Consider the following 25167-nt stretch of genomic DNA (forward strand, 5'->3'; position numbering starts at 1 on the left):
GTCCAGAACCAAATAGCTGGTAAGAGGTAGAGCTTCGATGGGATGGGGTCTGTCTGGTGACACACAGTGCTCTCTCCACCAGTGACACAGCCTGCAACCTCAGCCACTTTCACTCCCTCTCACCTGATCACAGAACACATTCCTGCCCGCACAAGCCCCCGCCTCATTCCAGTCAGAATGTGGTCACTGAACCATCTCCCCAAAGTTCCCCTTTCATTCTTTTTTTTTTTTTTGAGATGGAGTCTCACTCTGTCCCCCCAGGCTGGAGTGCAGTGGCTTGATCTTGGCTCACTGCAACCTCTGCCTCCCAGCTTCAAGCGATCCTCCTGCCTCAGCCTCCCCAGTAGCTGGGAGTACAGGTGCATGCCATCATGCCCGGCTAACTTTTGTATTTTTAGTGGAGATGTGGTTTCACCATGTTGGTCCAGGCTAGTCTCAAACTCCTGACCTCAAGTAATTCACCCACCTTGGCTTCCCAAAGTGCTGATATTACAGTCGTGAGCCACCGTGTCCAGCCCCAAAGCTCCCCTTTCATTGCTCCTGTGCTAGGCTCTCCTGCTAGGCTCAGTTTTGAGGGTACAGAGACAATGACTTGTTCACGTGGTATCTATAGGGCTGGACCCGTAGAAAGTGCACAAGTCATTACTTACTTACAGAGTCAATGGAAATATCTTTCTTCCACCAGCGCCGCCCCCCTACACCTCCCTTGTTCTTTCTCTTCTCCCTTCCCAGCTACAGCCACAAGCTGTCTCCACCATCAGATATGGCTTACCTGGTTCCTGAGTCAATTCCATCCAGGTAGGAAGAATCCTATCAGAGAGCATGTGAGTGTGTTTGCAGACTACATTCCTGTGGAGCCCCCTTAGCTCTGACTGCGTCTGCTTCTGCAGGGAGAGAGTATTCCTACTGTGAGAGGTCTGGGATCTGGAGTACAGAGGGTAAGCCTGGGCCCCCACTTACCCCCAGGGTCCCATCCTCACTCACCTCCCTCCTGTATCATCCTAGTCCACAGAGTAGCTTTTCACTAAGCTCTTACTGGATTGGACTCTTCACTACATTATCTCATTTAATCATCACAACAACCCCAAAGGCAGACAGTAGTATCTCCCTTTTATAGGAGAGGAAACTGAGGTTTGAGGGGATTATGTCACTTGTTAAGGACTCACAGAGATTTGGGCTTCTCTGTGGTCGCAGCCTTTGTGATGTTTCCTTCTCACATGGGCTGGGCTTCTGCCATGTTCTACCCATCTAACCTGGGAAGGCCTCCTGATTTCTGGGAACCTGACAATCTCAGGGGCTAATCCTCATGGTTAGAATAGGTACAACTTTGTGGGCATCTATATACACCAGAAGTTTCACAAATGGCCTGATTTAACCTTCATCCCTGTAAAGTAGGTGCTAGGATTCTCTCTATTTTGCAGATAAGGAAACCGAGAAAGGTTAAGTGTTACCACGAGTGTTGTACAACTGCTAAAGTGGGGGAACGGGATTCAGACCAGGCTTGTCCGAGACCGAAGCCCGTGTGCTATACCACTCCTTCTAAGGGTGTCTGACAAGGACTGGACTCTGACAGTTGTCTACTCCCCTTTGGGAACCCTGCTTCTAGCTGGGGTCCAGCCACCCAGAACCAGGTTGCAGCTGCCTTCCTGCTACTGACCTCCCAGTGGCTCCACCCTACCTGCCTGATGGACCAGCCTCCCAGCCTCACCTGAACTGAGCACAATTCTGTGCCCCTCTAGTGCTGTGCTTGACCACACAGCAGCCAAGTCAGTTTCTCGGGCCCAGCTTCCTCCGCTCCCCAGCCCTGCCCTCCGGTGTCTGTAATGGTCCCATGTGCATGGAGAGGTTCTCATGTGATTCTTTCCACCACCATCCCCCAGCTGGATGGGCCGATACCTGCTTTAATCCCCACATGGCTCTCTAAGGTGGGTTAAGCGAGTGTCAGCACCTCTCCCTGGCTTCTTGGGCTTCATGTAGCTCCCTCGCTTCTATCTACCAGTGGCAGCCTCTTCCCCGTGGCCCTGGTAGCCCCCTTTTGAGACCAGTCTGTATGGCTGAGCCTGGCTCAATGCCTCCTCAACACTAGAGCTCATGCGTCCTGCGGTCCGCGGCTGCTTGCTGACCTGAATGCCTGCATTCCACCCTGTTCTGCCATCTGATGCCTGCCTGAGTGTCTGCACTGACTCCTGTCCCTTTTCTTCCTCTGACCCCTGAGCAGCACAAGCTCCTAAGCCTCAGCATGTCCCCATAAGCCCCAAGCTCTGCCTCCTGCCCCTTGCCCGGTCTTAGCCCACTTGAGTGGATATTTTCCAGCCTTTTCCCTCAATATCTCTCAACTTGGACTCTGCTCCCCATAGAGCAGAATCAATGACTCACCTAATAATATGTGCTGGGGGTCCATGTGCAAGACGTTGTACAGGGCACTGAGACCTCCCAGCTGTCCCCTGACTCTCAGGCCCACCATCTCTCACTATTTGTGGCTGGTTTTTGCTGTTTTCCTTGATTCCTATTAGGGCAGCAGAAGCCCCTCCATGCTGCCCACCTCATGAAAGGCCTTGTAGGTTTTGTTTTGTTTTGTTGTTTGAGACAGTCTTGCTCTGTTGCCCAGGCTGGAGTACAGTGGTGCAATCTTGGCTCACTGCAACCTCTGCCTTCTGGGTTCAAGCGATTCGTGTGCCTCAGCCTCCCGAGGAGCGGGGATTACAAGTGCACGCCACCACACCCGGCTAATTTCTGTATTTTTAGTAGAGATGGGGTTTTACCATGTTGGCCAGGCTGGTCTCGAACTCCTGACCCTAGGTGATATGCCCACCTCAGCCTCCCAAAGTGCTGGGATTATAGGCCTGAGCCACTGTGCCTGGTTGGCCTTGTAGGTTTTGAAGCCTACTTGGAGGTCTCTAAGTCAGGGCTTCCCAACGGTCTTTGCACACAAAGGAATGGCTACTGTCTGTGTGACACACTGTAGGAACTGCCGGCAGCCTGAGAAGGGCCAGCTAAGGGGTGCAGACACCCCAGGCTGAGCCCCAAGGGCTAAAGGGATGGGTCAGGTCTCTGCTCACCTGGAACCCATTCTGTTGAGAAGCTGTCCTCTAAGCCTTGACAATAAAATAGTAATAGCTTCTTTTTATTGAGTGATTAAAATGTGCTGGGTGGTGTGTGAGGCATTCTATCTACATTGTCTCTGTAGCAAAGGGAAGTCATCATCATCCCCATTTTATAGATGAGGACGGAGGTTCAGAGATTCAGCAACTTGCCCGAGGGCGTTACCTCTCTGAACTTCTAATGTGCTTAAAAAGCAATGTCAGTGTCAAGTGATTTGCCCTACAACATTCTTTGTTTCCTCTATATGTTCTTCTTTTTTTTTGTTTTGGAGATGGAGTCTCTCTCTGTCCCCAAGGCTGGAGAGCAGTGGTGCGATCTCGGCTCACTGCAACCTCTGCCTCCATGGTTCAAACCATTCTCCTGCCTCAGCCTCCCGAGTAGCTGGGATTACAGGTGCCCGCCACCACGCCCGGCTAATTTTTGTACTTTTAGTGGAGACGGGGTTTCAAAGTGTTGGCCAGGCTGGTCTTAAACTCCTGACCTTGTGATCCATCCACCTCCGCTTCCCAAAGTGATGGGATTACAGGCGTGAGCCACCGCACCTAGCCTCCTCTGTGTGTTCTCATCTTGCAACCAAACAGGGAGCTCTTCATGTCTAATTAATATTTTCATCCCTACTCTGCGTCACACACTTGGGTGTTCCATGGTTATTCTCCAGGTCTTTCTGAGAAGCCCACGGCTCCGTAGGCCCAGCCCTCACCACTTCTGTCCCAGAGGAGTAAACCCAAATGCCTTCCATGAAGGAGGCCAGACCTTTGATGTAGGGAGGGTGTTTGGGAAGAGGAAGGAGCTGCCAGCAAGCTACCTGGTGACTGTGGCCTTATGGGAATCAGGATGTTTCCAAGTCAAAGGCTGCAGGAGTTCCTGTCTCTTTGCTCCTCCTCAGCAAGGGATCTGCACATGCTCATTCCATGGTCATGGCCTCGGGGGATCTTTTCTACTTTGGGTATTGAGAAATCTCACGTATCTCTGTAAAGATGATCCTGTCTTTATGCCCAGCTCCTTATGGCAATTCTTGAGAGAGGGAGAGGGTCAGGGAATTGAGAATGGGGTGCCGTTGCCACACTCCTGCCTCCATTCTGTTGTGTATAATACAGAGTGGTAGTGTCATGTGACACTAGAAATTGCTGAGCTGGTCCAATCTCTCCATTTATAGATGGTGAAGCCAAGGCCTGAAAACCTTTCCTGCAAGGTCGTAGAAGAAGAGGCAGAAGCAGGACCAGAACCCAGCTCCCCTGACTCCCCATCCAGTGCTCTTCTCATAGATTACATTGCTTCAGCATCCCCCGGCTGTTGCTCCATTCAGGGGTTATAGGAGTCACGGACTTTTTTGGTTGCTTCTTGGTTGGAAGCTGTTGCCCCTCACCAGTGAGGGGTGGGTATTGGTGGGCAAGGTCACTAAACAGGTCAAAACTTCAGCTGTCCCCACATGGCCTTGTTGGCCCCTGCCACACGGGACAAGTTGGCAGGCGGGTTGTTTGTGCTCACCAGTGCCACGCTCCCTGTACTCCCCTTGTCTGGAAATGTGGCAGGAGGGAGTTGCCTCTATTTTGAAGACTGCAGTTGCTATGGACCCATCAGGGGCACAGACTTTCTAGCAAGTAGATCTCTGGGTCTGGCTCTTCCTCAGCCTGGCAGGACCAGTAGGGTTAACTGCGAACTGCTCTCCTCCCCATCTTCGCAATTTCTTCCAGAGGGAAGGAGCGAGCACTCTGCCATCTACATATTTTCAGCTGAGTTATATTTTGCATAAAGTAAACTTAGCAAACAGAGAACACAGTGAGAATATATTTGGCTTTGAAGCGTCAGTGCTCTGACAGGCATTTCCTATTAGCTATCTCAGAGCCGACCAGCCCGGCTGGGTTTTGCTTAAGTGGCATAATTCTCCTGCAGTGGAGACAGCTCATTCATTAGTCATTCCAAAAGCCAGATACAAAATACCCTTCTCTAAGCCAACTCCACCAACCAGCTCCCCAGCCCGGGTGGAACAATGAAACTATGAGGCTTACCAGCCTGGCAAAGGTCAGCCCAAGAGCCACCTGTCTGCTGGGCTTTGGAAGATAGCTTTGGCTGCAGCCTTTCATTTCCCTTAGGAACAGGAAGGACACGTCTTCCTCCTGTTGGCAGAGGCCTTAGGATCCTTACTGGGGGTGGGTTCCTTCCCATTTCACTACAGCGTCACTTGCAACAGCGCAAAGCCCTGATTTAACACACTCTGTTTTGTGTTTTTTTAGCCGGAAGCTAAAGGTACCAGTTCTTAGAAGAAGCTTAGGAATGTGCCCCTTCCTGCTCGGGTCTCTCGACTGAACTCAACCCTTCCTTGATTGATGGACATGCATGTTATCTTTTGTAATCTCTGCCCGGTGAGGGCTGATGTTCCCATTTTACAGATGAGGATATTGGAGCTCAGAGAAGTGAAATGGTTGCTGAAGGTCACAGCCCAGCTTCAAGCCTGTCGGGCTCCAAAAGGCGTCTTCTGTTCTCTCTGTCAGGAAGTCTCTTTTGGATGATTAACTGAGATTGAAAATGAAAATATACATGAAAGAAAGGTCCTTTTTTCAACTTGACAAGAAGAATGCCACTGTATTGCAGGCACCCAGACCAGGGTGGGCTGGAAAGCCAGCCAGGGAGAAAGCAGGGGAAAGAAAGCATGTTCTAACAGGAAGGTTAAAGCACCCTGGGATGTGAGTTGGGGTAGGGTGGAGAGGGTAGTTCTCGTGGGGGCAGAGCTTGGTTTGGGGTAGGCCAGGGGCTGGGACCAGAAGAGGGACAGGGAAGGGTTTTTTGTGGGTCCAAGACCCAGCTCCACTGAATGGGCCATCTGACAGCGCCTGACCAAGCAGAATGCCAGGGTGTAAAGACCCCACTAATACCCAGTCAATGAGGGGAATGCCAGAGGAGCGCCCAGAATGTTCTTGTGCAGAGGCAAAGAGCAGGAGTTTGTGACCACAGCTGGCAGTCAGTGTCAGCCTCACTGGAGGACTCTTAGCATTCCAGGTGGACAAACATATTCACAGGTGCCTAGACAAATGAGGTCTGGGGGAGAGAGACAGGCTACATCAGAGGTAGAATATGTATTTACATAAGCTAGGAATGAGAGTCTCAGAATCCTTCCAAAGCAGATGTCTGCTTAAACCTCTTGAGCGGTGCCCTCCTTAGCCTAGAAGGAAGGCCTTGCTCAGGTAGTCTCAACCTGCCTCTGTGGTGTGATTTAACACCTTCCCCTTCATTCCACCACACTCTGTCTCAAAATATTTGTTGTTCTCAAACACACAGAACACTTTCACTCCACCAGCTCTTCCACATGTGATTTTCTTTGCATGTACTTCATCTTTCTCATCTGCAGCCCCACCTGGCAAACTCCTACTCACCCTTCAAAACCCTGCCTAAATGTCACTGAATCTGGAAGCCTTCTTCATCTTCCCAGTACACATTTGTCTGTATTCCTGATCCTTTATCTATAACTCTGGTAAATCATTGATCCTAGTGCACTGTCAAGAAACTTGTCCTATTTTATCTGTGGATTCCTGGAGCCCAATCAAGATCCTCACATGTAGAAAGTACTAGATCAATGGATAAAGCAAGCACGGCCTGATTGGCTGTGAATTTGAGAGCATGCGGCACAGAATGATTGCACCTCAGACCTGGAAGAAAATGTAGAGTTGTAAACCCGACATTCGAACGCCTCATCTCCATTTGCAGCCTGAGGTAATATACATAAACCACCTAATCTAGTAACTGGCAGGTATTAGTCAGTGAATGGTAGCTGATATTTTTGTTTTTGTTGTCATTTCTTAGGGAATCAAAATAGACGTAGAAGAATTTGCAGAAAGAACAACAAATCTGCAGCTGGGGCGGTGGCTCTGCCTCTAAGACTCTCCCTTTATGACTTTGAACAAGTCATTTCACCCTCTTGAGACCTTGATTTCCTCATCGATAGTTTGGGATACAACTAGGTGTCCTGTAATTGGTGCCTTTCAGCCCTGATCAAAACAAAAACAAGACCCAAGCAAACATCATCCCTGACAGGTCGGAGGGAGTCCAGCTCAGGTCTTCCCGGTGTCATCTCTGATCAGAAACCTGGGAACCAACCCTGACCTTAATGGCCCTTCTAGGGATGTGCTCTTTCCCTGGGCAGAGCCAATCCCCAGGGAGGCAGAAACTCCTACTTGCCAAACTCCTGGCCTGTCACACCCGCTTTGCCATCCTGGAGAAGGAGGGAGTTAGCCTGTTGTGGAGCTTGTGGCAAAATCCCTCTTCCTCCCCCAAACACAGCTATGATTAGCTGTGTCCTCACCACGAAACTGCAGGGGTGTGTGCGGGTGAGTCATAGTTGTTCAAATCACATTTATAGAGAGCTCGCATGGCAGGGGGCTTGGTGGCTGTCAGAGGCACCCCAGTTCCCTTTCTCTATCCCCAACAATTGCTGAGATTTTAGGACCCAGGCATTTGGGTTACAGAGTGTCAGAATCATCTGCTGATGATTCTTATGCCAGGCCCCAGCCACCCAGAGCAGCTCCCCTGCAGGAGGAGAGGGGCTTGATCCTCATCCCATTGCCCACCCCGTCCCACCTGGGACAGCTGTCCCAGGGTTAGACTCAGGCCGGAACTGTCACTGTCTCTCACCGCCCTCTCCCTGGGGCCTACCATCCCCAGGACCACTCCGAAGGAATCAGGTAGTCTCTCCAGGTGTGAACCCCACAACCTCCAGGGGCCCCAGCTCCTGCCACTCCATGCCCTAGGCTCACTCGTAGCTGTTGGCACAGGTGTCCCAACCTCTCTGAGCCGTGCACTCTGTCTCCAATGCCCCCTCCCACTCCCTTTTCACCTAGCCATGGGGACCCTGAGAGCTCCCATCAGGAGCTGAGAAAGAAGCAAAGGCCTCTTTGGTGGAGGAATCCTGGCAGGCCGGCAAGTCCCAACAGGCCGATGTTGGGCTGCTGCAGGCAGACAGTGAGTCACCTGGGTCCCCGCTGCTTACAGGACACAGCCAGAATAATGACAATAATAATAGAGATCCAGGGTGCTGTTATTAACGCCCACCTTTCCTCCCAGGACCCTGTCTCCTTTATCCATCTGACAGCCCTCGGGGCAGGGAGGGGCCGAGGGCCCAAGAGATTTTGTTGCCCTGTCTTAAATGGGGGGAAACTGAGGCTAAAGTTGTTTCCCACTGAACTGCTAGTCCTGAGAAGAGGACTCTGCTTCCTAATGTCCCTGATGCCAGGAAAGTTCTGCAGCTCCACAGTGAGTGGTCTCCTTACTGGCAAAGCTCTAGGCTTAGGGATGAAAGAACCCACATTTCTGGATTTCTCACACTCTGTCCTCTAACCCTTACTTACGACAACAGCTCTAGGGACTAGTTATGATTATTATCCTCATTTGATGGATGAGGAACGTGAAGTTCAGAGAGGCTAGGTAAATTCCCAAGGTCATGCAGCAAAGGAGAAGCAGACCCAAGGTTTGAAGCCAGGTTGGTTTGACTGTGCTCTCTCACTCAGGGTCCTGTAATCCGGGATCTAGAGTTTCCAAGTCTGACTTCCTAGGCCTTTTGGGCCTGTTCTTCCTCCATTGCCTTCCCCACCTGGGCTCACTCTATCTCAAGATTAGGGTTCCTCCCAGGGCCACCTGAAGGCCAGCTTTCATTTTCATCTTGAGCAGCCGTGGAAAAGTAAGGACTCAACCACTTTAATTTTGGGGTCTTAGTAATTATCTGACATTCACCACCCACTCAACTCTACCCACTAGTTATTAAAATAATAACAATAATAATTTAGAGAAGCGATGGCAATGATGACAGCGTTCACAGAATCCGGGACTGGGCGGAGATAGATATAGCCTCACACTTCCTTTTTATATCAGAATGGTGCTAGATTTGGGAGTAAGGACTGTTGGAGTCTGGTCAGTTTTGGCAAGGATGCCATGTATCATAGGACTGAGTGAGCCCCTAAATGCCTCTGTAAAATGTGGGTAAAAGTCTTGCAAGATGATGTGCTTTCAGCTTCTTGAAAGAAAGTCATGATAAGACAACCTTTTCTTTTTCACCACCCTATAGTCGCTATTTACAATGACCCAAGAGTCTGATGCCTAAATGATACATTATCTTCATGCTCCAGTCTCCCACTGTCTGACTGCCCAGCTCTTCTTTGACGAGAGGTCTCACCGATTGCGGCCCTTGGCCTTGGGAAGGGTGATGGACTGGGCTGGAGGCCTGGGCTGAGCTCTTGGGTGCAGGGGGAGCCTCAGCTTTTCTAGCCCTCATCCTCAACGGCTGCCTCTGCCAAGGCCTTGGAGCTAGAAAAAGCAAGACCAGTGCCTGAGTGCAATAAAGGCTTTTATTAGTCCTTTTATTAATGATGGTTGGTATTTGTTGAGAAGCTGGGACAATAGTTATTCCAGTAAGAGGATATTAAGCTCCCTCGAACAGGCCCTATATATCTAACAGGCTCTGGCCCCCAGCCTCCCCTGACGCAGCTTTGTTACACTGCAGCACACCCCTGGCCTCCTAGCAACTCCAAGAAGAGAGAGGAGGGATGGGGGAGGTAGGGATAATCTGGTGTCATTAAACACACAGGCCTTTGTGGAGGTTACTGTACACCAACAGCAGGAAGCTTTTTCTTCCTTCTGAGCGCATAGGGAGCCTATGTGATTTTGCTTTTTTTTTTTTCTGCTACCCTGGGCTCTTGGTTATTTTACCTCCAGAGCTGCTGGTGATAAGTTGGTAAAGGAGGACCTCCTTAAACCATTTGTTAAACCATTTGAGACTGTTCCTATTACTTGTTTAAGCTATTTTACATGATTTTTAATGTAATAAACACATTTATAATACTATGTGGTAGCAATGTTCCGAGTGCTCTTCAAATACTAATTTATTTAATCCTCATGACATCTCAATGAAGTAGGCACTATAATTATCCTTATTTTATAAATGAGGAAATGAGGCCCAGAGAGGTTAAGTGACTTGCCCAAGGTCACACAGCTGATAAGTAACAGAGTTAAGGTGTAAACCCATGCAGTTGTCTCTAGAGTCAATGCTTTTATCTGACATTTTAAAACTGAATCTGAAAAGAACTGGGAAATATTGCCTAAATTCTCAAGCTTTATTGCTTTACCAAAAGGAATTAGATATTCTCATGTACGGGATGGTATAATAAATTATAATAGAGTTCCCCCAGAATCAGAGCATCTCCGAGGTGAAAACGTCCTTGAAGGTCATCAGATCTAATCCTCTGACAAATACAAGAATACTCTCTGCAGCATCCCTGATACGTGATCCTCCAGCTTTTGGCTGAATATCTCTAGTGTCAGGAAGCTCATTACCTAATCCAGCAGAACATCCCAACTTTGGGCAGTTCTCACTGTTAGAAAAGAAAGCTGTTGGCCAGGCGTGGTGGCTCAAGCCTGTAATCCCAGCACTTTGGGAGGCCGAGGTGGGCTGATCATGAGGTCAAGAGATCGAGACCATCCTGGCCAACATGGTGAAATCCTGTCTCTACTAAAAATAAAAAATTAGCTGGACATGGTGGTGTGCTGTCTGTAGTCCCAGCTACTCGGGAGGCTGAGGCAGAAGAATTGCTTGAACCTGGGAGGCGGAGGTTGCAGTGAGCCGAGATCACGCCACTGGACTCCAGCCTGGCGACAGAGCAAGACTCTGTCAAAAAAAGAAAGAAAGAAAGCTCTTTTCTTTCTCCAACTGGACTGACATTTAACTCCCTTTAACTTAAATGGACCAACTTTGTCTTCTAGAGTTGGGTGGGCGGCAGGGCAGGGGAAGCCTCATCCCTTTTGCATAGGGCAGTCCATAAAGTGCTGAAAAACAGTGTTTTGTTTTTTGTGTTTTTTTTAGATGGAGTCTTGCTTTGTCACCCAAGCTGGGGTACAGTGGTGTGATCTTGACTTACTGCAACCTCTGCCTCCCGGGTCCAAGGGTTTCTCCTGCCTCAGCGTCCCAAGTAGCTGGGATTACAGGTGCTCACCACCACGTCTGGCTAATTTTTGTATTTTTCGTAGAGACGGAGTTTCACCATGTTGGCCAGACTGGTCTTGAACTCCTGACCTCAAGTGGTCCACCTGCCTTGGCCTCCCAGAATGTTGGGATTATAGGCATGAGCCACCATGCCTGGCCTGAAAAATAGCTTTCATGTCCCCCTTAAATCTTTATTTCTCTTTTGGCTTAAACTTCCTTAGTTCTTTCATGGCCATGGTCTTCATTTGTTTTTTTAATTTCCAGATTCTCAGATTCTCCATCTCCCTGTTTCCACCTCTCTCTGAAGTACTAGAGCTTATCAGTGTTCATTTTAAAGTGATGTAGGGGCTGGGCGCTGTGGCTCACACCTGCAATCCTAACACTTTGGGAGGCCGAGGCGTGCAGATTGCCTGAGTTCAGGAGTTCGAGAACAGCCTGGGCAACATGGTGAAACTCCGTTTCTAATAAAATACAAAAAATTAGCCGGGCGCAGTGGCGGGCGCCTGTAGTCCCAGCTAGTCAGGAGGCTGAGGCAGAAGAATTGTTGGAACCCGGGAGGCAGAGGTTGCAGTGAGCTGACATCACGCCACTGCACTCCACCCTGGGCGACAGAGCGAGACTCCATCTCCAAATAAATAAATAAAGCGATGTAGGAATGACACACAGCACATCAGGTGTGCTCCTGCAATGTTGAGCACGGGATCATCACCTCCCTTATCTCCTTCGTTCATATTCTACATTTCCAATGATGCAGCCTAAACTCGCCTTAGGTTTTTTGACTCTTGACTCACAATGAGTTTGTAGCCAACGTGTAGCACTTTTAGCCTCATTTTCCAAATTCTGAATTTGTACAGCCATGCTGGGGTTTTTTGTTAGTTTTTTAAGCCCAAGGGCGGGACTTCACATTTACTGCTGATAAATTTCATCTTGTTAAATTCAGTTCCTTGTTCTAACCTATCAAGGCTGACATGGAACCTTACTCTGTTACCCTATTTCGTGATTTCTTACTTGATTTTGTATCATCTGAAATGTTGATAAATATGCCACCTGTGTTCCCATTCAGGTAGTCACTACTTGTTTTTAAAGCTGGATAGGAAAATTTTCCAAGGTTGGGTTTATGGAGGAAGATGAGGCGAAGCGAGAGTGACTCCGAAGGAAAGATTTCTGTTTGGATGGATCTGAGTGACAAGCGCTGTGCACCTCTGGGGGTGTGAGTGGCTGGGTAACCAGGTAAAGACTCCCACGGCATCAGGCCTGCGTCAGAGCCTGTGACCCATGACGAGGCCGGAAGGCAAATACTGATAGCGCCCAGTTCATAGAGCTGATTGTTTCCTTTACCCTCTGCTGACAAGTGCTGAGGGTGTGAAATAGAGGATATCATAAAATAGAAGTAAGGCCCATTGTGAGGCGACAAACAGGACTCTCAGATCAGAAAAGCCAGGTGCTTGCTGTCAGCATCAAGACCTCCAGAAGTAAAAAAGAAGACATTCTTGGAGCAAAAGTAGAGCGGACAAAAAAAGTGCTTTAGCACGCTGCTGGGAGCTTGAACACATTTTTCTCCACTTAAACAACCCTTCTGTCGTTCCTTAGAGGTCTTACCTGAAAGTCAAAGAATCAGGCTGAGGCCACATCATTGGGGTTGACAGCAAGGGTTCTCAGTTTATCCCCAAGGGTACTGGAAATGAATTGAATGTCGCAATCTTGCTACCGCTGGCCCTGTGAGGAACTCAGCCCACTCACCGCGAGCACCCAGGGAGTATATATTTAGCTGTCTTTCTAATACTCACCCAAATTGTTCTCCTCCTTGTCCACTGCAATCCAGTCTTTTATTTTCTAATTCCCACCCCTTCTTCATGCCACCTTCCCATTCCACCCCAAGGCCGGGAGTCTGGAATGCTTTGGTGTCCCAGGCCTGTGAATCAGGTGCAGCTGCAGGGACCAAGGTAGGTTTCAGTGCCTGGGGAGAAGGGCAGTTCTTGATGGCTGAGAGTAATGTGAGTTCCAAGATAGTCATGAAGTAGAGACAGAACCAGTGCCCAAGTCTAGGTAGGACAAGCCAGGAAGGATGTACTGGAGAGAGCCTGGGGCCAAAAGGGAGCCCAAATCTGGGGCAGAACAGAGCCATGGACACTGAACTGATGAGCAGGCAGTGCCTTGTGCTCAACTCTTATGGCCACAGGCAGGGCATGCATCTAGGGTATAACGGCCAGGCCAGCGGAGAATGCCCTCAGCTCTATGACTCCCTGGCTCCACACTCTAGCCTTGATGCCACTTCAGATTCTCCTACTCCAGTAATGCACTGGAACCTGCTTTGCCGATTTGCTGAACTTGGTGCACACGCCTACTCTCAACTCAGTAGGTTCTTCCCTTCCCTCAAAGGGCCTGTGATCATGGTAAGAGATGCTCCTGCCACCTACCTTAGCCCATTGGTGCCCCACTAAGGGGACCACCTCACCCGGCCTCCCTGCTTGGCTGGGGCAAGGGCTGCTGGACACTTAAGTCAGCATCAGGCACTGTGCCCAATGAGACCTGAGCTCAGACAAACAGAAGGAGGCCAGCCTCCAAAGGATGGAAACCACTTATCTGCACAGAGCCAACATTTCCATTAATTTAGCACACTGACACCCTTGTTCAGTGAAGTCTTTAAAAAGAAGATGAGGCTGGGCGCGGTGGCTCATGCCTATAATCCCAGCACTTTGGGAAGCTGAGGCGGGCAGATCACCTGAGCTTAGGAGTTCAAGACCAGCCTGGCCAACATGGTGAAACCCCGCCTCTACTAAAAATATAAAAATTAGCCGGGCACGGTGGTACATGCTTGTAATCCCAGTTACTCTAGAGGCTGAGGCAGGAGAATGGCTTGAACCCAGGAGGCAGAGGTTACAGTGAGCTGAGATTGCACCACTGCACTCCAGCCTAGGTGGCAGAGTGAGACTCGGTCTCAAAAAAAAAAAAAAAAAAAAAAAAGAGAAAGTAAATGGGATCTGTTTTTTGGCTGTGTACATTAAGGAAGTACACAAGCAAACTCCTAAGGTTTGTCTGATAGAATATTTCACTTTACAGTTTATCTTCAGGTCAGGTCACACCAATCCAGTCTCTGGCAGAGCACTGGTGTTAAAAGGCCATAGGCCTTATTTTAAATTATTATTATTTTCTATTATTAAGCAAATTCTTATTTAATAATAGAAGCAAATAAGTGGTCTGATTCTTTCAGGCCTAGACTTGTGGGCCTGCATTAATTTGCATGGTTGAGTTATTCATGCTGTATTACAATCTAGTCTATCAATTTCTTTCTTTCTTTTTTTTTTTTTTTCAAGACAGAGTTTTGCTCTTGTTGCCCAGGCTGGAGTGCAATGGCACGATCTCAGCTCACTGCAACCTCTGCCTCCCAGGTTCAAGTGATTCTTCTGCCTCAGCCTCCCAAGTAGCTGGGACTACAGGCGCATGCCACCACGCTCAGCTAATTTTGTATTTTTAGTAAAGACGGGGTTTCACCATGTTGGCCAGGCTGGTCTCGAACTCCTGACCTCAGGTGATCCATCCACCTTAGCCTCCCAAAGTGCTGGGATTACAGGCGTGAGCCACCATGGCTGACCTAGTCTATCAATTTCCTACACATTTTCCCCTCCAGATTATCATTAATACAGAGTGAATTAAAACTCTCAACCCGGGGGTGGGGAAAGGGAGTTAAATAGGATTTGAGAATTGAAGGATGATCTCTCTGCATCTTGCCCCAGTGTCCTGGATCCCCAGAATAGAAGAAAGCAGACATTGCTGCTCACCCCTCACTGCTCTAAACTCAAGAAGGAGAGGGAAATGGGAAGATAGCACAGATAAACACACCAACTCCACCCAAATGACTCAAATGAAGGCGCGTCTCAGAGTCTTGTATTTTTCTGAAACTCAGGGCCTGAAGAAGGAGGAGCGCTGTCCAGCTGCCTGTGCTCGAATGGGAGCTTCATAAATCTCCAGAAAGCCCCTGACCCCTTCTCTTTTCACTCTGGCTCTATTTCCTTCTTTGCTGAGGTCCCCATTTGTCAGAGCAGAGGGGAATTACATCAGTCAGTTTTGAATCAGACAAAACAGAACTAAGTGGACTGCCTTCTTTGGAAAGGAAGAAATAGTGATGGGAATTTTTTCATTTTTTAAAACCAAAACGAAACTTATTCGACTTATTAGGCAGCACAAAGTAAGCTAGAGAAAGGTAGTCAGGATTGTAAAGTACATGAAGCGGGCAGCAATGTGAACACTGGATGGAAAGGGGGCTGGGTAGGAAAGCAAGGGCTGGGACTCAGCCTCATGGTTCTCCCTCTCCCCCTGCAGGTGAGAAGAGACACGCTGAGAGTCAGCAACACCAGCTTAGGGATGTGCAGGTGTGAAAGTGTGTGGCTGTTGGGGTGCACGTGCACACGCTGATGCACGTAGTAGGTACTGTGTGAGCAAAATTGGCTTCAACAGAAAGGAGTCCAGGATAAGAAAGAAAAGGTGGATGAAGTAGAACCAGAAAATACTCTGGGGACGGGAGTCGTGGTTCATGTCTGTAGTCCCAGCACTTTGGGAGGCTGAGGTGGGAGGACGACTTGAGCCCAGGAGTTTAAGACCAGCCTGGGCAACAAAATGAGATCCCTATCTCTACAAAAAATAAAAAAAAATTAGCCAGACATGGTAGCATGTGCCTGTGGTCCCTGCTATTTGGGAGACTGAGGCAGGAGGATTGCTTGAATCCAGGAGATTGAGGCTGGAGTGAGCTGTGTGATCATGCCACTACACTCCAGCCTGGGCATCACAGACAGACCTTGTCTCAAAAAAATATATAAAAATAAAAAAAATAAAGGGAAGAGAAAGGAATAAAGAAAAAGAAAGAGAGAAAGAAAAAATAAGGAGGAAAGAGAGGGAGAGAAAGAAAGAAGGAGGGAAGGAAGGAAAAAGAAGGAAAGAAAGAGAGAAAGAAAGAAAGAGAAAGAAAGAAAGAAAAAGAAAGAAAGAAGAAAAGAAGAAAAGGAAGAGAAAGAAAGAAAATACTCTGGACAATAATAATGATAATGATAATAACTATGAAGGAAAATAATTGATGAAACAGCATATGCTGCATCCATTCATTCTCTATATAGCATGTTCTAGAAGCTGAGGAAATGGCAGGAAATAGTGTCTGCCTTCATGGAGTTTATGTTCAGGTGTAATCTATGTCAGGCATGTTACACACATTATTGCATTTATGGACTATATGAGGTGATTTCTATTATCCCCATCCTCTAAATGGTGAAACTGAGGCACAAAGAAGGTTCAGTAACTTGGTTGAGTCTCACAGACACAACTGAGTAGTGGAGCCAAGATTTGACCCAGGTGTGCCGGACCCCAGAGCCCTTGCCTTTGACCTCCTAGCGGGACGCATCACCCCTAGCTGGCAGGAGCACACGGATGGTGCCTCTTCGGGTGTTCAAAGGGACAGACACTAACAAGATCCCAGAGGGTGTCCTAGAGCAGGGGGCATGTCTCCAAGGACCAAGACACCCACTTTCTCCGTGATCCAAGCATGTGGGCCAACTCCTGTAGCAGAGGGGTTCTGTATCTCTCTTTTTCTTTCTCTCATTCTTCTCTCTGTGTTTTTTCATGTCCTGAGCAAAAGCCCCACTGGTTCTGCCTTAGTTAGTTATTAGAACTCGTTAGACAGATCATTTTCTCTCCTGGAACCTTGGTCTATCAATCTGTTAAAAAGCAGGATTGGATTAGTCAGTGTCTGAAATCCCTTCTAGCTCTAGAAGGGATTATTATTATTATTATATACTCTATTATTATGAGGAAAATTCAATTTTTGTATTTCCTCCCCTCCCCTGACCAGGTGCCTCTTCTGGAGAGAATCCTAAGCTCAGTGGATGTTCCAAAAGAGATGAATGCCCAGGGGAGCCGTTCCCACACTGGTTCCAAGGATTCCCTTCAAAGATCCTCTGATTTTCTATGAGACCTTTCCTTTTGGGAAACAGAGTCCTTGAGAGCCTGCAGCTCCAGAGAGAAGCAAGCCTGGGCTTGGCCTCTGGATGCAGAGGAGGGGCTGAAGTTGGGGGAGAGGCTGCTGGCGGTCAGGATGGAGCTAGTCCAGGCGGTTGCCTGTCCTCTTGGAGGTACAGAGCTGGGGTAGTCCCAGAAAAGTTCTAGAAAAAGTGAGCCTAGGAGAAGTGGAAGGCAGTTGGGGCCAATCTGAGGCCCCAAACTCAGCACCCAGGAAAGCAGGTACAGTTCAGGCCCCATGGAGGGTGGGCAGGGGGGATTCTGGGAGGATCCAGCTAAAACATCTGAGAGAGAAGGGATGTGTTACCAAATGGTAACATGCTATTCAGCAAGGTGGGACGGGTCCCAGCTTTTCACCTTAACCCTGGCTCACTTTGTATTGCCTCTGGCCCTCCTGGCCTGTCAATCGCGCTAATGTGAGCTTTGTCAACTGGGAAGGTGACCCAGCCGTGTGATCCAGGCCAGCCCCGTGGCTAAATGCAGCTAGAGTCCCTGATAAGCTTAGGCAACTTATTAAGTTACACAGGAAAAGTCGAGATGGAATATTAATTCTGCACACCTCTTCTCTCTGCCCAGGGAACCTGCCTTCCTGGGTTTCAGTTTTCAAAGGATGAAATAGATATGGCGATTTCATGCTTAATTAAAGGAGAAGGGTGCTCACTTCGAGTCTTTTCAAAACCATTTTGATTCTGAGCTCAGTGGAGCCAGTGGAGACCCAGTCACCATCTGGCATGAAAGGTGTTAACTCGGAGTCTCCGGTCAACTCTAGACATCAGATCCAGAAACAAAGAGAATTAATTTCGGAGTCCCCCTCAGATGCCCCTCCTCTCCAGCCTGTAAGTTGAGAGCCTCTGTATTGACTTGCTAGGTATTAAAAAGTTAGGTCTGAGAGGTCACCTGCAATGCAGAACACCAGGTGCCAGAGCTCACCCAACAGGCCAGGATTATCTTATCAGCTGGGCTGATAAAACTCATGAAAGTCTGGCCATAAGGAACAAATATTTATAAGCCCAACACTTTTCGGTCCATAGCAGATTAGGCACAGAGTGTGAGCAAGAGCAGAAGGGGGGCTGCTTCCTGATCAGCAACTCCCTGGGTCCGTCCTGTCTCATTAAGGAGAATGCATGTTTGAAAGCTGAACTGTTTAGGGACACTGTTCTGTCACATGACCTCATGCCAGCCTGGTGAGGAGGGAGCTATCTTTTTTTTTTTTTTTTTTTTTTGAGACGGAGTCTCGCTCTGTCACCCAGGCTGGAGTGCAGTGGCCGGATCTCAGCTCACTGCAAGCTCCGGCTCTCGGGTTCACGCCATTCTCCTGCCTCAGCCTCCCGAGTAGCTGGGACTACAGGTGCCCGCCACCTCGCCCGGCTAGTTTTTTGTATTTTTTAGTAGAGACGGGGTTTCACCGTGTTAGCCAGGATGGTCTCGATCTCCTGACCTCGTGATCCGCCCGTCTCGGCCTCCCAAAGTGCTGGGATTACAGGCTTGAGCCACCGCGCCCGGCCAAGAGGGAGCTATCTTTACCTGCATTTTACAGTTGAGGACGCCGAGGTTAAGGGAGGTTAAGTGACTTGCCCATTCGCTCAGCTAGGAAGTGGGACTTGAACACAAGTCTTCTGACTCCAGGCCTGTGTGCTTTCTACAGGCCAGTGGTGGCCTGGACTGGATCTCACTTGACTGTCCTGTAAGTCAGCAGCTCCCCAGAAGGCCCCTTCATTGCCCCAGTCTGAGGGGTCCCTCTCTCTGGGCAGAGGAGGCAAGAGAGTATCTTATGAAGAGATAAAAAGAGTGACTCTCTCGGCTGGGCACTGTGGCTCATGTCTGTAATCCCAGCACTCGCCGAGGCGAGTGGATACCCTGAGGTCAGGAGTTGGAGACCAGCCTGGCCAACATTGGTGAAACCCTGTCTCTACTAAAAATACAAAAATTAGCCAGGTGTGGTGGTGAGCACCTGTAGTCCCAGCTACCCTGGAGGCTGAGGCAGGAGAACGGCTTGAGCCCAGGAGGCGGAGGTTGCAGTGAGTCAAGATCGTGCCATTGCACTCCAGCCTGGGAGACAGAGCGAGACTCTGTCTAAAAAAAAAAAAAAAAACAAGAGTGACCTCTCCAGAGATGGCTGAGGAAAGCTGTAAGATAGCCCTGCCCCCAGTGACATGCAAACCTGGAGTCTATTCTTGGGGTTTGCAGTTGATTCCTTTGGGCCTACAATTCTTTCCTCTGTATTTATTCTCCCTGGGAGAGGAGATTAAATGCAAATGTATTTGGATGAATGGCCTGTGGTGCCTAGGAGGCGTCACTGATTGGCTTTCCTCTTGTGCTAATTGTGGAGAGGGGCTGGGTGGAACCTGGAGGAAACCCCCTCCCTCGGGGGCCTGGGTTTTCTCCTCTGCCAAAGGAGAGGTTGAACTAGATGATCTTAGGGGTCCTTTCTGCTCTGACCTCTCAGGCACGATCTCCTGGGACTGGGAGCCCCATAAGCCCTTCTCTTTGAATCCTTAGCAACGGGAATGGAAGTGTTGTGGAGGAAGCAGCTTCTACGCTAAGAGGAGAGGCAATGAGTAGCTGGGTCAGGAAGCAGCCCAGGCGGGGGCTGCCTGGAGGTGAGTGCAAACATGTTGGAAGGCTGGGCTGCAAGAAGATAAGAGATGAGGCTCGAGAGACAAGCAGAAGCCAGATCCCAAAATGCCTTCTAAGGCTCTGTCAAGGAGCTTGGGCTTTATCCTGAACACTATAGGGAGCCAGAAAGGAGTAAAGGTTAGGAAGTGGTATGATAATGTTTGTGTTTTCGAATGTTTCCTCTGGTGCAAGTGTGGAGACTAGATGGGGAGGGGGGTGGGAGAAGGAGAAGGTGGTGGGAGAAGAAGGTGGTGGGAGGAGAAGGTGGTGGGAGAAAGAGAAGGTGGTGGGAGAAGAAGGTGGTGGGAGAAGAAGGTGGGGTGGGAGAGAGAGACTCCAAGTAGGCTTAGTTCTGCTTCCCACTCCCTTCCTCTGACCTAGGCTGGCCTGGTTGTGATACCTACACTTGCAGGGGCAATGACAATGGCTACCATGTATAGACATGTATGTGGTGCCAGGCACACTGTGGGATATGGTACATGCTTTGTCTTGTTTAAGCCCCATTAGAACCCTATGAGGAGGCCGGGCGCAGTGGCTCACACTTGTAATACCAGCACTTTGGGAGGCCGAGGCAGGTGGGTCACCTGAGGTCAAGAGTTCAAGACCAGTCTGGCCAACATGGTGAAATCCCGTCTCTACTAAAAATTAAAAAAAAAAAAAAACAAGCCAGGCGCGGTGGCTCAAGCCTGTAATCCCAGCACTTTGGGAGGCTGAGACGAGTGGATCACGAGGTCAGGAGATCGAGACCATCCTGGCTAACCCGGTGAAACCCCGTGTCTACTAAAAAATACAAAAAAAAACTAGCCGGGTGAGGTGGCGGGCGCCTGTAGTCCCAGCTACTCGGGAGGCTGAGGCAGGAGAATGGCGTAAACCCGGTAGGCAGAGCTTGCAGTGAGCTGAGATCCGGCCACTGCGCTCCAGCCTGGGCGACCGAGCGAGACTCCGTCTCAAAAAAAAAATAAAATAAATAAAAAAAATAAATAAAAATTAGCCAGGCGTGATGGCAGGAGCCTGTAATCCCAGTTACTCGTGAGGCTGAGGTGGGAGAGTCGCTTGAACCCAGAAGGTGGAGGTTACAGTGAGCTAAGATCACACCATTGCACTCTAGCCTGGGCGACAGAGTGAGACTCTGTCTCAAAAAAAAAAAAAAAAAAAAAAACCTGTGTCGCTTAAACCCAGAAGGTGGAGGTTACAGTGAGCTAAGATCATACCATTGCACTCTAGCCTGGGCGACAGAGTGAGACTCCGTCTCAAAAAAAAAAAAAAAAACAAAACTGTGAGGTAGAAACTCTTTATCTTCCATATTTTACAGATGAGAAAACTAGGCTCAGAGAGGCCAGGCATCTTGCCCTGGGCCACCCAGCTGGCAAGTGGTAGCACCAGGACAGGTGTGGCTCATTCCAAAGCCCCTGGCTGTGACCACGGGCTGCCCTGCCTCCTGAGATGGCCATCGGCACACACAGTCATCCTACACTCTCCAGTGGCAGGAGGAGGTTCTGTTGGTCGGCTTCCTACAGCAGAGGGGCGTGAGAGCAGTTACAGAACACGTGCCATGTGCTGTGGATCTCCTCAAAACAAGCTGCAGGTTGCATCTGGAGAAGTGTGAGGCCTTTGGGAGTGTTTGGGCTCCCAGGGCAGGCTCATCCTTGCCTGACATGGGAGGAATAGAGCTGTGTCTGGGGCAGGCTCTGGAGCTCGTGACCTGCCCCATCCTCCTCTCATGTGGAGGAAACCTTGGACCTTCATGAGCCATTTCCCAGTCCAAGAGAAGCCCAGAAGTCCCACTTTCCAGAGGCTGAAAAACCTACTAGTAGCTCCTTCACACTTTGCCTTTCCCTAAAGGGGAAGCAGGGCCCTGTGTGGGGGCTGGGAAGGGCTGGAGGGCATCCCAAGGTGGTTAGAGTCAGGGCAGTCCTCCCTGAAGGTTGGGCTGGAGGAGAAGGGAAGAGTCTCATCTCTGATCCCCCAAAGTCACTGGAGACACTCAAATGAAGTAGTGAAATTCACCCGCTTCTAGCCAGCGGTAAGGAGCAGGAAGTTTACTTTGCTGAGAGCCAAAGTGTATGCTTCTGATCTGGCACAGCCATAGGCAGCTGGGTAACCTTGGGAAAGTTCCTCCCCCACTTCCTGCACCTCAGTTTCCCCATGGGAGGAGGTGAGTCTTAATGCCCCCTTTTCAGGCTGGCAGGCTTCATGGCCCTGGTCAGCCACTGGGGCCCATCCAGTCTCTTAGAGGCACTCTGGAGTGGGGCAGGTAGGTGAAGCAGCTAAGGGCCAGCACCCTGCCCCGCCCCACCCTCCACCTCCAGCCTTGAAAGGACACTAGCTCATCTGGCTTTGCTCTGTCGGTTGGAAGAAAGGGCTGGCTTACACCTGCAGCGGGGCACACTGATTAATTTATTTTGCATCACTTTGCATTACCTGGCTCCAGGGCCTCCAGCTTGACATGCAGATTTATGTAAAAGAGACCCGACATGCAAATTAACCAGGCCTGTGTCTTGTTTCCATCACAGAGAGGGCTGCATCACTGGTTCCTGGCCCAGCTGCTCTTCCCCAGGCCCACAGGTTCTCACAGCTGGTGAGGTGGAGACATGGGGCCGTTCTCCCTGTGCTGCCCCTGCTTGGAGCCCAGGCTAGGGCAAACGTGCACTTGACAGTGAGGCTAGAAAAAACGAGGTTAGAAATGCACCCTCCCCAGCAAAAGCGCCTGGCTGTGTTACTTGACGAGAGAGACACAGAGATGAATAGAGAGAGAGAAACACGCACGACAAGACAGAGAGAGAGGCAGAGTGAAGGGGAGGAGGACAGGATCCAGAGGGGTTCGGGAGATTGGTGTGTCCATAGAATAAGCACAGAGGAGTGGGACAGGGCGATGGACAAGCTCAGAGTCAGAGTGAAAAGCCAATGGAACAGAGACCAGGAGGCAAGGAGATGCAGAAAGAGAGATGGGGACACCATGAGGGGGCTGCTGAGGGAGGGGGTGAGACCCAGAAAGAAACAGATTTCAGAGTTGCTGCGGAGGAATGAGTGAGGATATAGCAACAGCCTGCCTGTGGGGGGAAGTGAGGGAGGAGTTGGTGATGATGACAGCTTGATGCTTGGGAGTGGGGACCAGGAGCCACAGGCGGAAGTGACGGGAGAGGAGTGCAGGGAGACACCCGAGCTGCCCTCTTGGAAGAACTAGCAGTGGCTTGGCTGCCGTCAGTGCCGCCGCCTACCTCCTAAACCCTTGATTTATATCCGTCTATCTATATTTATACACACACATATCTATAGACATACGCACATGTATATAAACTACACAGGCATGCATTGGCCAGTAGAAAACATTCTGCAGCCATCAGGCTCTAGAAAGAGAGCTTAGGGGGTTATCTAGGACTGCAGTGTGTCTGTCCTAGAACAGCAAAGACTGGGCTCTACCTCTGCAGGCCCAGAGAAGAGTGCACCCCCTCACCCCTGGCTGGCTCAGCAGCCAGTACCCCTCGGTGCTAGGATGCTGCTTCCACACCTGTCTGAGCCAGGGTCACCACTCTTCCTCTTACGAGACCGAGAGAACCAGCTAGTCCCCTTCATATGCACAATGTGAGCGGGAGAGGAAGCAAACAAGCAAACCAAAAGAGAAAGCAGAAAGAGCTTCTTGCTCCCCAGACTCCTTTGTAGGGAAATTGACTTTCTGGGAGGAGGGAGCCCAGGGCAGGCCCTGGGTGGGTGGTCCTGGAGTGCAGTGGGGAGAGGGCTGGGAAACTTATGTGGCTTTTGGATAATCTCTCCTCTCCCCACCCCCCAAACAGGAGCCCAGGGAGTGGGAGGAGGCACATTTCTTTTTTTTTTTTTTTTTTTTTGAGACGGAGTCTCGCTTTGTCACCCAGGCTGGAGTGCAGTTGCACAATCTTGGCTCACTGCAACCTCCGCCTCTTGGATTCAAGCAATTCTGCCTCAGCCTCCCAAGTAGCTGGGGTTTTAGGCATGCACCACCACGCCCAGCTAATTTTTTGTATTTTTAGTAGAGATGGGGTTTCACCATGTTGGCCAGGCTGGTCTCAAACCCCTGACCTCAGGTGATCCACCCGCCTCGGCCTCCCAAAGTGCTGGGATTACAAGCATGAGTCACCTTGCTCGGCCAGGAGGGACATTTCTTAAAACCGAGGATGGTGGCTCTGAAGGGGCCCTGAGAAACCCCGCAGGCCAACGCCATCCTCCCCCAGAAGGGAACTGCGGCACAGAAAGGCTAGTGTAGAGGTGGGCTGAGGGCCTTTCGCTACGCAGCTCTGCTTTCCTTGGGATGGTCTCCTTGGCGTTAATGACCTCCCCACCCTGTCTCTGATCCCCTGAGCTGCCCACATCAGCGCTGGGCACACTCATAGCTCCTTGGAGACTGGCCGCTGTTTTCCCTCGGAGACAGATGACCTTCATACACATTGTGAAATTATAGGCCCAGATTCTTCTGTACACTTTTCACCGACACCCCAGGAAGACCCGGGGCCCACGGTGGGTCATCTTTGCTGTCTCACTTGTGAATACCTGCCAGTGTCCCAGTAGATGAAGCCGACAGAGAGTTCAGGCCCAGTGAGGGTGTGTTCCATGGGCCACGGGATCTCACCTGGCAGAGATCTGCTTTAAGATGTCATCTGGAGCCAAGGTCATCTCCAGAATCTCTCCCCACATGTAGAAGTGAGATGTGTCTCACGTAACTGCCTGAGCCTGACCCAGTCTACTCGTTTCAGCCAGAGGTCATCTGGTGCCACTCTGGCCCACTTGTGGCATGACCTTTGGGTCACTCTGGCCAGCTTCAAGGGTCATCTTTGTGTTAACCTCCAGCACAGTGGTTTTTACCTTCTTGAGGTGAGAGACCCTTTGAGAACAAGATTAAAACCCCATAATGCTGCCCAGATCCACAATACTTTGCACACAATATCAGGGGATTCATGGACTCCCGGAAGCCCTCAGTCTAGGACAGACCCAAGGGTCCACCTGGCATCTTTAGGCCTTGGGAAGCTGGTGTCCATGTGTGGAGGCCCCAGGACCCTACTCATTTCAGAGGGAAATCATAGCCCTGACAAGGTGGCATTCCAGGACACTTCCCACAGAAGGTCTTCTTTCCCCTTTTCTGCCTCAGAGATTCCTTTCTAAGCAACTATTCCTCCCGTGCTGAAGTCAGATGTCAGCTTCCTCCATCCCCTAGCTACATTTCAGGGTAAGCTCAAATGACATACCATCCAAAACTCATTTCTAGGCTGGGCGTGGTGGCTCATGCCTGTAATCCCAGCACTTTGAGAGGCCAAGGCAGGCAGGTCACCTGAGGTCAGGAGTTCGAGAACAGCCTGGCCAACATGGTGAAACCCTGCCTCTATTAAAAATACAAAAATTAGCCAGGTGTGGTGGCACGCACCTTTAATCCCAGCTACTCGGGAAGCTGAGGCATGGGAATTGCTTGAACCCAGGAGGCAGAGGTTACAGTGAGCCAAAACTGTGCCACTGCACTC

The 25167-nt window shown here is 49.9% G+C and overlaps 1 protein-coding gene and 1 long non-coding RNA gene across 12 annotated transcripts in view; one reads left to right on the top strand and one right to left on the bottom strand.

Annotated features, from left to right (window-relative positions):
- VPS8 (VPS8 subunit of CORVET complex) overlaps positions 1–25167 on the top strand; it is a 388385-nt gene that overhangs the window by 66506 nt on the left and 296712 nt on the right. Inside the window, exons 3-4 of one of the 11 annotated variants that reach the window (XM_077991921.1) lie at positions 17645–17904; positions 19568–19668. The exons of 9 other annotated variants lie outside the window; for them this stretch is intronic. The gene's annotated coding sequence lies outside the window, so the exon portion shown is untranslated. Of the gene's footprint in view, positions 1–17644; positions 17905–19514; positions 19669–25167 lie in introns of all 11 variants that reach the window. One more of the 11 variants, XM_077991928.1, reaches the window with a different exon arrangement.
- The window catches only part of LOC144339078 (uncharacterized), a 28472-nt gene continuing 7163 nt past the window's right edge, over positions 3859–25167 (bottom strand). Inside the window, exon 3 of the long non-coding RNA XR_013413741.1 lies at positions 3859–5616. This is a non-coding gene — a long non-coding RNA (uncharacterized LOC144339078). The remainder of the gene's footprint in view (positions 5617–25167) is intronic.

Source organism: Macaca mulatta, chromosome 2 (genome assembly GCF_049350105.2).
Source record: "Macaca mulatta isolate MMU2019108-1 chromosome 2, T2T-MMU8v2.0, whole genome shotgun sequence".
NCBI lineage: Eukaryota > Metazoa > Chordata > Mammalia > Primates > Cercopithecidae > Macaca > Macaca mulatta.